General features: G+C 41.6%; 1 long non-coding RNA gene across 1 annotated transcript in view; it reads left to right on the top strand.

Moving 5' to 3' along the window:
- Window positions 1–10,466, top strand: part of LOC134483819 (GATOR2 complex protein MIOS-like) — a 70,760-nt gene extending 60,294 nt beyond the window's left edge. The window contains exon 3 of the long non-coding RNA XR_015645885.1: window positions 9,837–10,466. This is a non-coding gene — a long non-coding RNA (GATOR2 complex protein MIOS-like). The remainder of the gene's footprint in view (window positions 1–9,836) is intronic.
- The last annotated feature ends 4,819 nt before the right edge of the window (window positions 10,467–15,285 follow it).

The raw sequence follows: 15,285 nt of genomic DNA on the forward strand, positions 1-15,285 counted from the left end.
TCCATTCCTCTGTGGAAGGACACCTGGGTTCTTTCCAGCTTCTGGCTATTATAAATAAGGCTGCTATGAACATAGTGGGACATGTGTCCTTGCTATATGTTGGGGCATCTTTTGGGTGTATGCTCAGAAGTGGTATAGCTGAGTCCTCAGGTAGTACTATAGACATTAATTTTCTAAGTGAACTTTGGTGCCATTTAAGTTCTCTTAATTTCAATTTTCCCATTTGTAAACTAAGGGTTTGGATAAATTCTACTTTCTTTGATATTCCATGATCCCTCCTTCCCCAACAACTAGGGTTTCTCATCAGTGTCTTCTAGAATCTTCTCAAAAAATGTTAGAGAGAATTCTAATTATGCTGCTATTAAAATGTCAGTTTCTGATCTTAGGAACACTGACTCAAATTGACCAGAATTTCGTTGAGCCTGTTCTTATCAAGGTGTTGCTCTTGATCCAAATCTTTGATAACCTGTCTTAGCTTACTCAGAGAAGTTCTTATTCCCCACTTGGAGTCCTTCCTACTATTCGACCCTTCCACCTTCGTTACCATCTGTATTTGTATTAGGCTGACTAAGAGCTAGGAAAGTTGATGGGTCAGAGTCTCAGCTTTGTCTTATTTTCTTGTAAGACCACACATTACAAATAGGGCCGCTTTCCCTATCTTTCATCATGAACTGGGCAGCACATGGACATGTTGGTTTGAAGGAGAGATACGCTTCCTTTCAGAGGAGGCACTGTCCACTTTGATTTCAGAGGCCGCCATTGGCTTTTATCCCAGGAGGTCATGATCACCCATCTCGTAGTTCACATGACAATAGTTGTTTTGTGCAGGAAATGCCCACACATGAGAGGGTATATGTGTGCAGAGTTCATGCAGTGTCTCCTAGTGAAAGCAAAGCATGATGGACACATGAGTACAGGATGGTGAACACACTGAGGTGATGTGGTGGTGCTCTGGCAGAGGGTGGTTTCTGACTCTCTAGTGTGTGTGAGAAAAGTCTCTGGCTTGCAGGTGGATAGATAAAACCAGGTGTTTGTTGGATCCAGTTTCGAGCTGTACCATGAATTGTGAAACTGCCTTCGTCCTTCCACCCTGAATGTGCCATTGAATACATAATCCAGGCAAATATGCCAGGTTTGGTTCTGAAGACCATGCAGTTCTCATCCAGAACCATCAATATTGCCTCAGGATTTTTTAGTGCTTGGCTTTCAGACAGATCCTCAAGTGCTGGGTTCAACAAAAGCCAAGCAAGCCTTATGATGTGTGTGGCAGCTGATGGTTCTAATCCCAGATAGGCAGGAGTATCAAGAGATCAAGGATAGACACAACAACATAGCAAGTTCAAAGCTAGCCTGGGCTACATGAGGCACTGTCTAAACTGACCCAACCAAGCCCAAACAAACAAAAGCTAAGCAAGCCTTAAAGAAGTTCTGAGAAACTCAAGCTTGGGAAGTTGAGGTGCACTCAAACAACAAGACTATTGACAGTCCCATCTCACACGTCAAAAAAAGGATGGCAAAGAGGTTTTTGTTTATTGCGGCTGGAGTAAATTCTGAATTCAAGATCAAAACATATATTAGAATTCCGAAATGTGGTTGCTATAATAAAAGTGTTTAAGAATATATTACTCTTAAAATATGTATCCTGGGCTTGGGAGATGGCTCAGAGTATAAAGCACTTGCCACAAAAGACCCTTCCTTTCCTCTCTTCCTTTCTTCTTCTCTCCTAGCTTTCCTAGAAAGGCCTACAAAAATGAATACAATCTTCTGGCCTTCCTCACTTCTTTATGTATTTTATTAATCAGAATAAGTCTGTAAACTGTAAATACGAAATGCATCTTAGGGTGAGCCTAAGGAATCACTGAAAAGGTGTCTGCTCTCTGACTCACATTTGGAAGTGGCAGTTAAGAAGCAGAGGAGTCTGACTGTCTCCAGGTCAGCCACAGTCTCTGGTACTTATTTCCAGCAAAGCCCCTTGTTCTCTGCAAACACATCCATTGGGCATCTGGAAAATGGATGCTGGCTCTGCTTTTCAAAGCTTTGAGCTAAAATTCACCTCTGATAAGAGATTTAATCTGATTTATTAGAAAGATTTCTTAGTTTCTCTTTCATTGAAACTGGGTTTTGACCTGGGCGGGGTTGTATACACCTTTAATCCCCGTACTCCAGAAGCAGAGGCAAGTAGAGGGATCTCTGTGAGTTAGAGACCAGCCTGGTCTACAGAGTGAGTTCTAGGACAGCCAGGGCTACACTGAGAAACCGTGTCTAAAAAACAACAAACAAACGCACAAACAAAAGACAAGTTTTGAGCTTATTGTCCTGTCTCTTTACTTAGATTAACATTTCTTCTTGTTTTAATTTAGAGATGAAAGGCTTCCACTGATTCAAATATTTTGAGGAATAGATGTAGTTAAATGGGGGAGAGCTGGATTTCACATATAAACAATGGCTGTCCACAGAGAAACATACCTAAGAGTAAAGGACACATTTCAAACTTCTAATCTGACACTCCTAAAATTTTGCTTTCCTTAGCAAATTATCTTAGGGAAAAGCATATGTCCCCCAATCATTCAAAGTGGGAACTCAGAGAAAAGATGAAAATATTTTATCTATAACAATTATGAAGATTTTACTCACATATGAATATTAAAGGGAAGATATATAGCACATCTGTGTGTATATGTGTTAGGGGTTGGCACACATTACGTATATCTGTGTGTGTATGTGTAAGTATGTTAGCTTGAGGGTGAATAAACGATCCCCACATTGTTTATTGAGGCATGAACTCACACTGAACCTTGGGCTGGCTGGATCTGGCTAGTTTAGCTAGTTACTGTGCTCCAGGATCCTCTTCCTCTGTAGCCCCAGTACTTGGCATAAAGGAGGCTACCATGCCTGCCTGCCTTTTAGTATGTGATCCAAGCTTTGGTCCTTATGCTTTTGTGGCAAGTGTTTTATCCTCTGAGCCATCTCCTAAACCCAGGATATATATTTTAAGAGCAATATATTCTTAAGTATTTTCATTATAATAACATTGTAGAATTCAAATATATGGTCTGTTCATGAATACAGAGCCTAATCCAGTTACTTGCCTTTTACAGCCAAGGTAAATGAAAGATTGCCTCTATTCTTATTCTACAGATTGGGGTTACTGAGGGTATCAATTTAGATCACCATGAACAGCCAAACACATAACCCACTTTGAAGACTAAAGCTGTAAGACACATAATCATGTCAACTCTTGGCACAAGCAGGCAGATTTGTTATGCACAAGTGAAATCCATTTTCTTCTGCCCCTTCATTCCCTTCCCTCCTCCCTTCTTTTCTGTTTCCTTTTCTTCCTACAGTTAAAGAATCATCACTGAAGTCCTCCTAAACATCCCAGGCCACAGACGGACAAACGATGGCTGCAGAGCCCATCTCTAGCTAGTTGCCGACTTTGTACACTTTCATATGTAGAAGAAAAAGGAGGAGGAAGCAAGGAAGGAAGGAAAGGAAAGGAAGGAAGGAAGGAAGGAAGAGAGAAAGAAAGAAAGAAAGAAGAAAGAAAGGTTGTTTTTGTGAAAGTTACAATTTTAGATTGGGCATGGTGCCTCATGCCTGCAGTCCTCACATTTGAGAGGTAAGCATATGAGGATCAGGAGTTCAAGGCCATTCTCCATCATATAATGAGGTTGAGGCCAGCTGGGGCTAAACTTGTCTCAAGAACACCAAAAACAAATACTGAGGCACAGTGGCCTAGGCCTTTAAATTCAGGTGCTGGATGACTAAAGCAGGAAGATTGTAAATTTTTTTTCAGGGTAATGGACCATGCAATGAGAGCTTTGTCTCAGAAACAAATAAGACATGGAGCTTTATACTGTAATCCTAGTATAAGGAGGGTAAGGCAGGAGAGGAAGTCACTCTAGCTATGTAATAAGTTATATGCTAGCCTAGGCTACAAGATGAGACCACATTTTAAAAACAAAGCCACTACCACCACCACCAACAAAATAGGGTAAAAAAGATGATTCTGTGGGTCAAGTGCTTGCTGTACGAGAATGAGGACCTGAGGTTGGATCCTCAGTACCGCAGTGCCCACAAAAGGACCAGATATGACTACCTGTAGTCCCAGCCCTTTAGTGGTGGAGACGGATGGATCCTGGGGATTCATTGGCCAGCCAGTCTAGCCGAAATAATGAGTTTCAGATTCAGTAACATCCTAGGTTCAACTTCTGGCCTTCACACGTATCCACACAGATAATCACACCATACTGTCACATGTACATGTGTACACACACACACACACACACACACACACACACTCCCAAATGACAAAACAAGGCAATAGTTAAAAATAAAACTCAAATTTCAGTGTTTTTGATTAAATACTTATTTGTGGGGGCTAAGATCTCTTGATATGTAGTCGAGGTTGGCCTTGAACTCCTGATTATCCTGTATATTCTTTCCATGTACTGGGTTTAAAGGTGTGTGCTACCATGTCTGACTTCCATGTACTAGAAAGACAGGCCTGAGCCACTACACACAGCTGTAAGTAAAGATTTAATGGCCCAAGATATACTCATTCTGTGTACTTACACTTGCTGATTTCTTGCTAAAAAAATTATTCAGTATAATATTGAGTGACTTCTAAATTAATGAGATTTACTTTGGGCTGGAGAGATGGCTCAGTGGTTAAGAGCCCCAACTGCTCTTCCAGAGGTCCTGAGTTCAATTCCCAGCAACCACATGGTGGCTCACAACCATCTGTAAAGAGATCTGATGCCCTCTTCTGGTGTGTCTGAAGACAGCTATAGTGTACTTATATATAATAAATAAATAAATTTTTAAAGGGGTTGAGTATTTAGCTCAGTGGTAGAACTCTTGCCTAGCAAGCGCAAGGCCCTGGGTTCAGTCTCCAGCTCCAGAAAAAAAAAAAGATTTACTTTTATTCAGTTTGATTATCCCTAGCTATAAACACTGGGAATTTAGAAATGAGCCAAATACAGAGAAAGAATCACACAGAATTGCAGTCTGTGGTGGTTTGAATATGAATGGCCCCATAGACTCATATATCTGAATGTATGACCATTAGGGGTGATACTTGAGAGAGATTAGGAAGTGTGACCTTGTTGGAGGAAGTGTGTCACTGGGGGTGGGCTTTGGGTTTCAGAAGCCCAAGCCAGGCCCAGTGTCACTCTCTCTTCCTGCTGCTTGCAGATCTGGATGTAGAACTTTCAGCTTTTCTTTAATACCATGTCTGCCTGCATGTTGTCATGATGATAATGGAGTAAACCTTTGAACTATAAACCTTTCCCAATTAAATGATTTCCTTTATAAGAATTACTGTGGTTTCTTGACAGCAATAGAAACCCTAAGACATAATCTAATGGGGAAACACACACACACACACACACACACACACACACACACACACACACAGAGAGAGAGAGAGAGAGGGGGGGGGGAGGGAGAGAGTGTAAGTGAACAAGATAATTTCAAACCTTTGAAAATGAAATGGGTAATGTGACTAAATGGGTAAGAGCTATAGAAGTGGGACTGGCCTCTATAGCTCTTGAACATTAAATGACAAGGTGTCAGACACGCAGCATGTAGAAACAAGGTTCTAATCAGAGAGTGCAGCTACAGATGGCACTACTGAACAAGAGATCATGGTGAGATCTCAGAGGGACAAGTGGGGCCATGGATGCAAAGGACAGCAAGGTAACTACGGGAAACCAGGATCCAGGTCACAGAATGCGAATCATGTGACGGCAAGTTTACGCTTTCTCTATAGGCAAAATTTCCTGGAGGATTTAATCAGGGGAGTTGACATAATCTGGATCACATTTTGAAAGGATCAGTTCAGCTAGTTTTGGGAAGAGAGCATGTAGAGAAATGGAAGCTAAAAGTTAGAGGACATTGCAGTTTAGCAATCAAAAGCTGCTCAAGTGGCTGGGAGGACAAGGGCGATAGGAAGGGCTCACTGCAGGAGAGTACCTACTGATGATGGAAGAAAGCGGCACATTGTAGCTCCCACTTGGGAGCTTTTTGCAGTTAACACTATTTCCTCGAGTAAATTGGACTGAAAACTAAATAATGAGTCAGACATTGGTTGCACATGTCTGAATCTCAACAGTTGGGTGTCTGAGGTATGGGGATTGAGAATTTCAGGTCAGTGGAGGTTACTGACAAGACCCCATCTTAACAAACAACCACAGTTATACTAAAACATAAGAACTGATTTAGTTCTGTATCTCAAGCAGGACTTAGAACTAATGGATGCCACTTTCTTGTTCTCTACTACTAGAGCAGGTGTGACCTGAGGGGCTTTGGTTTGGTTTGATTTTGTGAGAAGGGTCTGACATAGTCCAGGCTGTCTTCAAATTCACTTTGGAGCAGTGAAAGCCTTTGACTCCTGATTATTCTTTATCTCCTGAGTAGTAAGGTTAAGGTTATAGATAATTCCCTGCACACTCAAACTACCAATAACTTTCTACTATATTTTTTTCTTCACAGTTTCTGATGAATTTAGAAAATAATTGAGATCAGCCTCTGGAAGTTTTCATAGGTAAAGGTAGCAGGTTTCAAATTGGAAATTCATGGTAGGACTATTGACACAGGCTGAGGAAGACTGTTGTTGAATTTGTAAATAGTAGAGGAATGGCATTAGATTCTGTGTGACATTTGGGTTAGTACTTTGTTCCTATGTGAGTTGCTTGTTTTAGTTGGATTGTTTTAGCTGGGCCTGTCGCTGACACACAGATGATACACACATCTACACCATGATAACCAGAGCTTTCTAAGTCTCTTTGTAGAAAGAAACTCCTTCCTTGTTGTTCTGTCAGCATGATCAAGCACTGGCAATGTGTATAAATAGAAGATTTTTCTGACAAGACCTGGGACATCTTCTTACTGACACTGCCTTTTAAGGTGATAAGGAGAAAAAAAGGAAAGCTTTTGGAAGAGAAAGCCAGCACCATATCCCTCCTTACAGACATTGTAGATATATGCGTGACTCACAAAGACAGCTGTATGAGAATCATAAATTGAGCTGAGTGATAAAAGGCTTGCAGGAACCAGGAGCAGATTAATAGGACTCTGGTATGTATTGGGTATGTGTGTTTGAAAGTGAAATGGGTGGGTAGCTAGGTGAGCAGTGACACTTTTTGCTGATGTGTGAAACAGTGCAAAGTGACTTGAAGGTAGGAGTTTCCATTTGGGGCTCTGTGTTGAGCTCAGCAAGCCTGTGTATAAGCATTTGAGGATATTCAGCAAATAGGCTAGCATGTAATCTGAAGTTGGTAGAAAAGACTGAGATTAAAGATGTAGGGCATTTGAAAAAACATATCTTGCTTCTATAGCTTGGAATTCACTCAAGTATGTGGTCATTTGGGGATTTTAGACTCCCAAGAATGATAGCCCAGAGTAAGTAGACAACTCATGAAAGGGAAATACTGTCTCAGGACTAGTGAGCAGGAGCCATGTAAAGAGGAGTCGGAACAGGGCACAGGGATTTTAAATAGCAGAGTGAGGAGCCCTGGGAACTATGAAGAGAAGAGCATTTGAAGAGCGTGAGCTCCGTGGGGAAATTCATCCCTAGAACATGTAAGGGCCTCAACTGGAAACCCAGTTCTGATTCCCTCAGATGGTGTTCTCATGACAGTGAGATACTATCAAATGCTAAAGAAATAACAATTAGAAAATTATTTACCCAACCTCCCATGGCCAGAAGTGGGGAGGCCAAGGCAAAAGATTTGCTGCAAGTTACAGGTCAACCTGACTGGGTTTCATAGCAGGCCACTGGGGGGTGGGGGGAGAGGGAGAGGGAGGCAGAGAGACAGGGAGACAGAGAGGCAGAAAGACACACAGAGACATAGAGAGATAGCTAGTTATTTACTGCATTTGGTCACATGCACAGCACTTTAATAATTTTTCAAGAGCACTTATGGTAGAATAAGGTTAAGGCAAATTAGATGGCAGGAACTGAGAAATAGACTTGGTGAATGAGAGCACTCTGAGTATGATAAAGCTTCCCAAAAAACCTTGACAATGAAGAATAGAAGTGATACAGGCTGCCAGAGAGAAGAGATTTTGAAGGAGGTGGGTGCCTCTTTCTCTGCTATGAGAGCCAAGCTTGTTCAAATGCTGATGAGGAACTTTTTTAAAAAGTTGAACTTGTATACACATATATGTAAGTGGGGTTAATTTCACATTAGCACTTGAAAATTTGGGGAAGATTCATAGTACACCCTGAAGGACAGGCTCCAAATCAATGATAAAGACCTTTCAGTATATGAAGAGAAGTAGTGTTGTCAATATAATCAGATATGATGACTAGGTAGTTGGAGTAGAGAAATTGCCCTGGGGTGGCTTTCATGAGCTCAGTAGAATGGGATGGAAGGTTATGTGGTGAGGAGTGAGGCAAAGGGTAGCTGGCAGACTTGATGGGAGAGAGCTTTGGAAGTGGGAACAAGCTAGGGGATTATAGGAAAGGTACAGTCAGCCTGAAGAACATATCTAAGATTGGTACTCACCGATTTGGGCCACCAAAATGCCCAGTTATTTCTTCTGTACTCAACCATGTGAAGGAAAACCAAATCTGCTATATGCAAAAGGTCAGCACTGGGTTGACACCGAGTTCTGCCAGGTAGATGCTATGGGGGAATTCTATGGCAGGGAAATCTGGATACAGTTTGGTGAGAAGAGTCAGAATGTGCAGAGACGAAGTCAAGTGAGATGATTCAGTAGAAAGGACAGGAAGGAGCTGTTGGTGACAGAACGAGCAGAAGACTGGAGCTAGTGATAGGACCCGGACACTCACGCTAGCTATGGGTGTGCAGATGGCTTGCTCCATGTTCAGTTTTTAATGGCTCAATTTTATAGTTTTCTTAGCACTCTCAGAGCGGGCTGGGCATGGTAAGCATAAAGTCTTGGTTGACTGTGGATCTGAAAATATAGATAGATAATAGACTGAGTTAGGCAACCCAGGAAAATAACTGTGACTTCCATCTGCCTTGGACCATTTGTCCTGCTATTATATGATACTCAAAGCTTGAGTGGAGTCTACTTGTTCTTTGTATAACTAAACTCTGTGACCCACTGGAAGTGACTCTACATGTACCAAAGAAATGAATTCTAGCAGATGGATGTGTTTCCTTTTGTACCATACCACTGATACATAATCAGGGCCTTAATGGGCAACTGCTTTTAGTTCTGAAAAGGCTGATTCTTTAAATACACATTTGCTGGTATTAATGCTATTATGGGGATACATGTACAAATTGAGATTGACAATGCCCTTGCAGACCTCCAGTAAGGCAAAGCAATTCTTTGCAAATTATAATATAAGGCATATTGTAGGTATAACACACAAGTCTACAGGACAAAACAGTTGTAAAAAGAGCTATAGGTATCATAAAAGAAATACTTATAGAACAAAAAAGGAAGACTAAGGACCCCCAGGGATAGACTAGTGCTCTGTTAAATTTAAATTTTCTGAACATTAACAAAAAGGGATCAGAGTGACTAAGAGACTAGATTATAGACGAAAAACTCAAGGAATTAAATCAGCCTGTATACTATGAGGGTGTGTTAACATCAGAATGGAAGTCAGTGAATATGTTGTGTTTGGGATGGATTTGTTTTTATTTCTACAGGAAACAAAAAGACGTGGATATCATTAAAACTAATAAAGCTCAGAATTGAACAGGGAAGGTCTTCTGAAAACTATGGACACTGACCCCCCCCAAAAAGCTAATATGCTAACCACTTCTGAAAACTTCTACTTTTCAACACTATTCCACTGAAATTTCATTACTTAGTTTTGTTTGTTTGTTTGTTTGTTTGTTTGTTTGTAGACCGGATCTTTCTGTGTAACTGTGACTGACCTCGAACTTGCTATGATGCTATGAAGACAAGGCTCATACAGATCTACCTGCCTCGGACTGCCCGAGTACTGGGATTAAAGTGTGCAACACATCTGGCTTGGATTTACACTAGGACATTGTGAAACCACAGCACTAACTATTATCTTACATAAACTTATGGTACATGATTAAGGGAATAAAACCTGAGAAATATTGACCTTGATTTCCGAAATAACTAATAAGCCTTAACACAGTGAATAGTGAACTATTTTTCAAGTAGACTCAGTTGTTTCAACATTAACGATGAACTTTCATGCTGCCGAATGGATAGGATGACTTGTTGTTGCTATTGTTGTTTTTATATGAAAGAGACAAATATGACACAGTGGTCCCAGATGTTGATTTCTTTTTATCATCCGTATTTCCATGTATTTATGTGTATTGATAATTCAATAGAATCTGATTCAGTATTTGGCTTCATTTTAGAAAGTGACTGCTATGTACTTTAAATAGTTTTACTTTAAACGTATATATACTGCTTTAAAAAAACAGCTTCTCAATTAATGTTGGCTAAGAACTTCCCTTAAAACTTTGAACCAAATAAAAATAATTGTGTTTATGAGTTGGGCGTGAATGTTGACAGTACAGATTCAACCAGGGGCTGAAGACTTGGTTGTCGTAAGAGCTCTGGAATTGGCCCATTAAAGGAATTTTGTAGCATCTCATCGAGAAACAGCCCTGGGTTCTCCTGTGAGTCATCCTACTTCCGTTTCTTCTGTTTCCAAAGGCTCCTCCTTCATTCTTAGGAGGCTCGTAAGAGTTTTATGTTCATAAGCTGGATTTCACTCAAAGGCTCTGACAACATGACCTTCATTCCGTAGTGGTGCTGAATCGAGCACGGGCAGGCTGTGCAGGCCTGGGGTTCCGCAGGAACCTTTTGAAGGAGCTGGCCTCAGAACTGGAGGTTCCCATTTGCAAATGAAGTCATTGCAGTAGATCACAGCGTGACATATCTCATGGATCAAAACTGACAGACTTTTATACAAAACCAAATGGGTAGACTTTCCCTGTTTGCAGTGATGTATGCAGGGGTGCCACCATTTCCTTCGGGGACACCGTGCTGAAATGTAGTACAAATGCTCACCCTAAGGAAACAACAATAGAAGTCAGAGTTTTAAGTATTGAGCAATGTTGGATATAGGCCATCTTGACATTCTTCTGTATCTGCTGTAAGAGTAACATTTGATAGCAGCCATGAGATAGCCATGCTTATAAAACCACTTTTGCATGTTTTTGTATATTTGTGTGTGTATATGTATGTGTGTGGGGGGGGGGGTTGGGAAGAGGTACTAGGCATAGAGTACCAGAATTATGAATGCTACACATGTACTCTATCGTTGACCTACACACTTCAGCTCCTTTTATCTAACTTAAGTGCAAAGTTATTTTTTCTCATTACAACATACACACACACACACACACACACACACACACACACACACAATATGGTGAAATTTAAAATTAAGGAAATATAAGTTGATTAAAAAGTAAAACAAAACTATCACATTGGATAGGTTGGGAGCGCATTTTCCTACACCCCTTTCTGTGCACATGTATGTGCTACCCTTATCAACAAATTTATGAATTGCTTTATGCTTGATAATTACATTTTATACATCTTCCCATATCAGTAGCCTTTCAAGATGTTCACATTTTAAAATAACCACTGTTTAAGTCTCTTACTGGACATGTAGTTGTTTCTGATATTTTTCTGTTGCAAACAGCTCCTTGATAAACACCCTTTTACACAGTCTTTCTGCGCTTTCTTAATTATACCCCGAGGCTAAGTTTCCAGAAGATGGGCCACTAGGCCACAGGTCTGGGCATTTGGAAGCCTGATAATTGCTGTCAAATTGTTCTCCAGGGAGCCTTGTTATCTGTTCTCTGACTAAGGACATATGAGACTGCCTGCCTTCTTTCACCAACAGACCTGCAGCCTAAACCTTTCTGGTTTGGTTTACATTCTTGCCATAGTAGCTCTTTCAAGTAGACAGAACCAATGGAGAGGGATGTGAGCGGTCTCTCATGTAGAGCATGCGCAGGTGGGAGGCAGCTCCCTGACTCCTTTCTCATTCTTGCCTTCCTTCGGCTGGTGGTGGTGACAGCAAATGACTCCCGGGAAGAAACCATGACTAGAAATTCCTGCTCTAGCCATGGCCTGGCTCCCGCCTGCACTGCTGCCAGGGTTCTGGCCTCCAGCCACCAGTCTGTGGGTGGCATGATTCTTGTATTCTGAGCAAAGGGTTGTGTTGGCACATTGCTCACCCAAGCCAATGCTTAAGCCAGCGGAAGGAGGTGGGAAGGAAGTAGAGGGTGACCAAACTGCAAACATGAGAGCCTAGCCCAAAAATCCTTCAACTCTTACTCCACACTGTGAGCAAAACAGCCCAGTCTCCCATCTGGTGTGAAATTTTAGTTAATGAGCTTGTTTTTCAATGATAAGATTTCTATGCATAGAATATTTTTTATATTTTATTATTTTTGTTTTGTTTTTGGAAACAGGGTCTACTATGACTCAGGCTGGTCTCAAACTGGCTATGTATCTAAGGGTGACCTTGAATTGATCCTCCACCTTCCCCATCCCAAATTCTCAGACTACCAGTGAGTATTACCATGCCTGGCTCTAAAGTTTAATTGGTTTCAGGTTCTGGGGAGACCCAGGGCCTCTTACATGCTCGGTAAGAGGCTTGACCACCAAGACATGCCTCCATCGATGTAATTTTATTTACACAGCACACAAAAGGAGTTAAACTTTCATAAATAAGATAGAAGAGGTGGTGAAGGAAGATAAGAGAAATCTTCAAGATAAGAGAAATGAGCGTGTTCTCTCTTGTATCATGCAGTTTAATACATTGAACGGAGGAGGAAGACCTTTGAGCAAATGAAAGTCTCGAGGATAATCCTGAAGGTTATCCTCAAGGTTCTAAGAACTGTTTGGTTGTGATGTTGTATAAGGAAACTGTTACACAAAAGTGCGAGGATGGGTAACAGTGAACAGGAAGTGCATGCTAGTGTGGGGCACTGGCTTACGCAGATGAAGTAGTTACAGCCAGCATCTTGCCTCAGTGTGCACAGTTCTGGGGAGTTCTCCTCAGCAGTGGCTTTGGTTCCTCTGCCCTAAAGGATCACTCTGCTTTCCCCATCGTTAAACCCATGGAGGGACACTGGGAAAAGGGACAAGACTTGCAGTGTAAGTCAATAAAATAATTAAAAAAAAAAGCAAACTTCATCAGGTGATGTCACTTTACTGGTCTGTTAGGCCTTTTAGAGAGAGAAACTATGCCCCATCCTTTGCCACAGAGAGAAGGAAATGATCCCATAGCAAAGGTAACATCACTTTTCCCATTTGTGGAGAGAAATTGTATTTTGATTATTATATTCCTTGTTTCTTAAAACCTTTGGGATATCTTTTCAAATTGGTCAAGGTAAATCCATATAATATCTGATGTACAAATTTCAGAAGTTTTAAAAAAAACAATTTATAGTTTTAGGCAGATCATATAATTTATGACCTCAATATTTTTTAATCTATAAAATAAGAATGCTAGACCCAGACCAGCAAGTTTCAATATTCAGGACGGAGCACCACAATACACTAGAATCTTCTTTTGACGACTGAAGCTTTGAAAGTTTACTCGGCCTTACTAAATGGTCTTGAGGGTTGGGGATTTAGCTCAGTGGTAGAGCGCTTGCCTAGCAAGAGCAAGGCCCTGGGTTTGGTCCCCAGCTCCGAAGGGAAAAAAAAAAAAACAAACTGAAACTAAATGGTCTTGAGGTTGGGAAGCAGAGTGAGATGCATGTATACCAGTTACTTTTCTCGTGCCTGAGACAAAACACTTGACAAAAGCAAGTTAAGGGAGGAATAGCTTATGGTTTCAAGGGATTTCTATCTGTCACACTTGGTATGGGTGCCGAAGTGCCTCATGTTGGCAGGAGAAGGAAGGAAGAAGTTAGTGACACTGTGGAGACTGACTGGGGAGCAGTGCGTGATCCTAAAAGCAGAATGAAGCCATGGCTGAAGTGGTTCATTGCAATGGCCTGTTTGTCTTAGGTAGCCAGGCCCCATAACATGTGGTGGTCCTCCTTCACGCTCTTGAGGTAGGAAATGTCAGGAACTTGACACGGTGCATGTCTTTACATGACAATCTTAAAACCTACCTCCATCTGTTTTTATCAGTTTAGGTCCTTTGACTGTTTGCTTGCTTGTTTAGAGACAGGGCCTTATATCCTAGACTGGTCTCAAACTCTTTATATCTAAAGATATAATCTTAGACGTCATCTAAGGATAATCTTGGACGTCATCTTCTTCTGCTTTTACCTCCTGGGTGTTGATGTTGCAGGTGTGTACCCCCGTGTTAGGTTTGTGGGGTTCTGGGTCTCCTGAATGGCAATCATGTCAGCATTCTGCTAGTTGACTTATACTTGGGGGTTTGGTGTGCAGGAGGACACATGTGGAGAAGAAAGTAGAAAGAACACTGCAGGCACAGGAAGTGCAGCCTGCTGCCTTTGGTCTGAGCAGATGGAAGACTATGTTGGATGTGGCTGCAGGAGTCACACTGCAGTTCTGAGAACGTGTTTATCAGGACTCTGGTGTCCTTGAGTCTGACATAGTGATCTGTCGCTAGAGGACAGAGCATCAGGCAGCAGGAGCAGCCCAGTCCTGTCGCTCACAGTAAGTACACTGTGATTGTCTGTCTAGGTGTAACCCAGAGGAAGGAGGACCTACTCTGAAGGCCTCAGTGGATTAAAATGTATGTCTCTCCTCCCTGTGGCAGATCCTTTGAAAGGGAGAATTGCATGGGGTAAGGAGACCTTGAAATCTAGGGCCTTTCCAAGGATTTTTCCTAAGATCATTGACGTGATCCCCTGACTCTCCACTCTTAAATCCAGTCTAGCTCAGCCAAAATTTGTCAGGAAGAATTCTTTTGATTGATCCCTGTACCCTGTCTCTACTGAGCAAGTTGGGCTAGGAAGCCACACTCCTAAAGCTGACTAGCCAATAGAAATGTATCTTTTGGAAATCCCAATTCTACAAACATTTCAGTGCTAGTGCTCATAGCTGTGTATTAAATACAGTGAACGCAAGAGAGCAGGACATTAAAGAGACCCTGCACATATTAGTCAGAGCCTTAACAATGGCCTACGAGACAGATTTGTTACAGAAAGCCTAGGTAAAGACTAACAGAGTCTCCAGGGGACAACGCCAACTTAGACAAAAAAGGGAGCCGCACCAAGTTCAGACTGACAGGGAAGGATCAGTAACAGACTTAAGAGACCAATGTTTCTGGGGCCAGAAAGATGGCTCAGCCAGTAAAGTTCTTGTCCTGCATCTCCAGGGCCTGAGTTGAATCACCAGTATCCACAATAGAATAAAACGTTG

This window comes from Rattus norvegicus, chromosome 20 (genome assembly GCF_021556685.1).
Source record: "Rattus norvegicus strain SHRSP/BbbUtx chromosome 20, alternate assembly SHRSP_T2T, whole genome shotgun sequence".
NCBI classification, from domain to species: domain Eukaryota; kingdom Metazoa; phylum Chordata; class Mammalia; order Rodentia; family Muridae; genus Rattus; species Rattus norvegicus.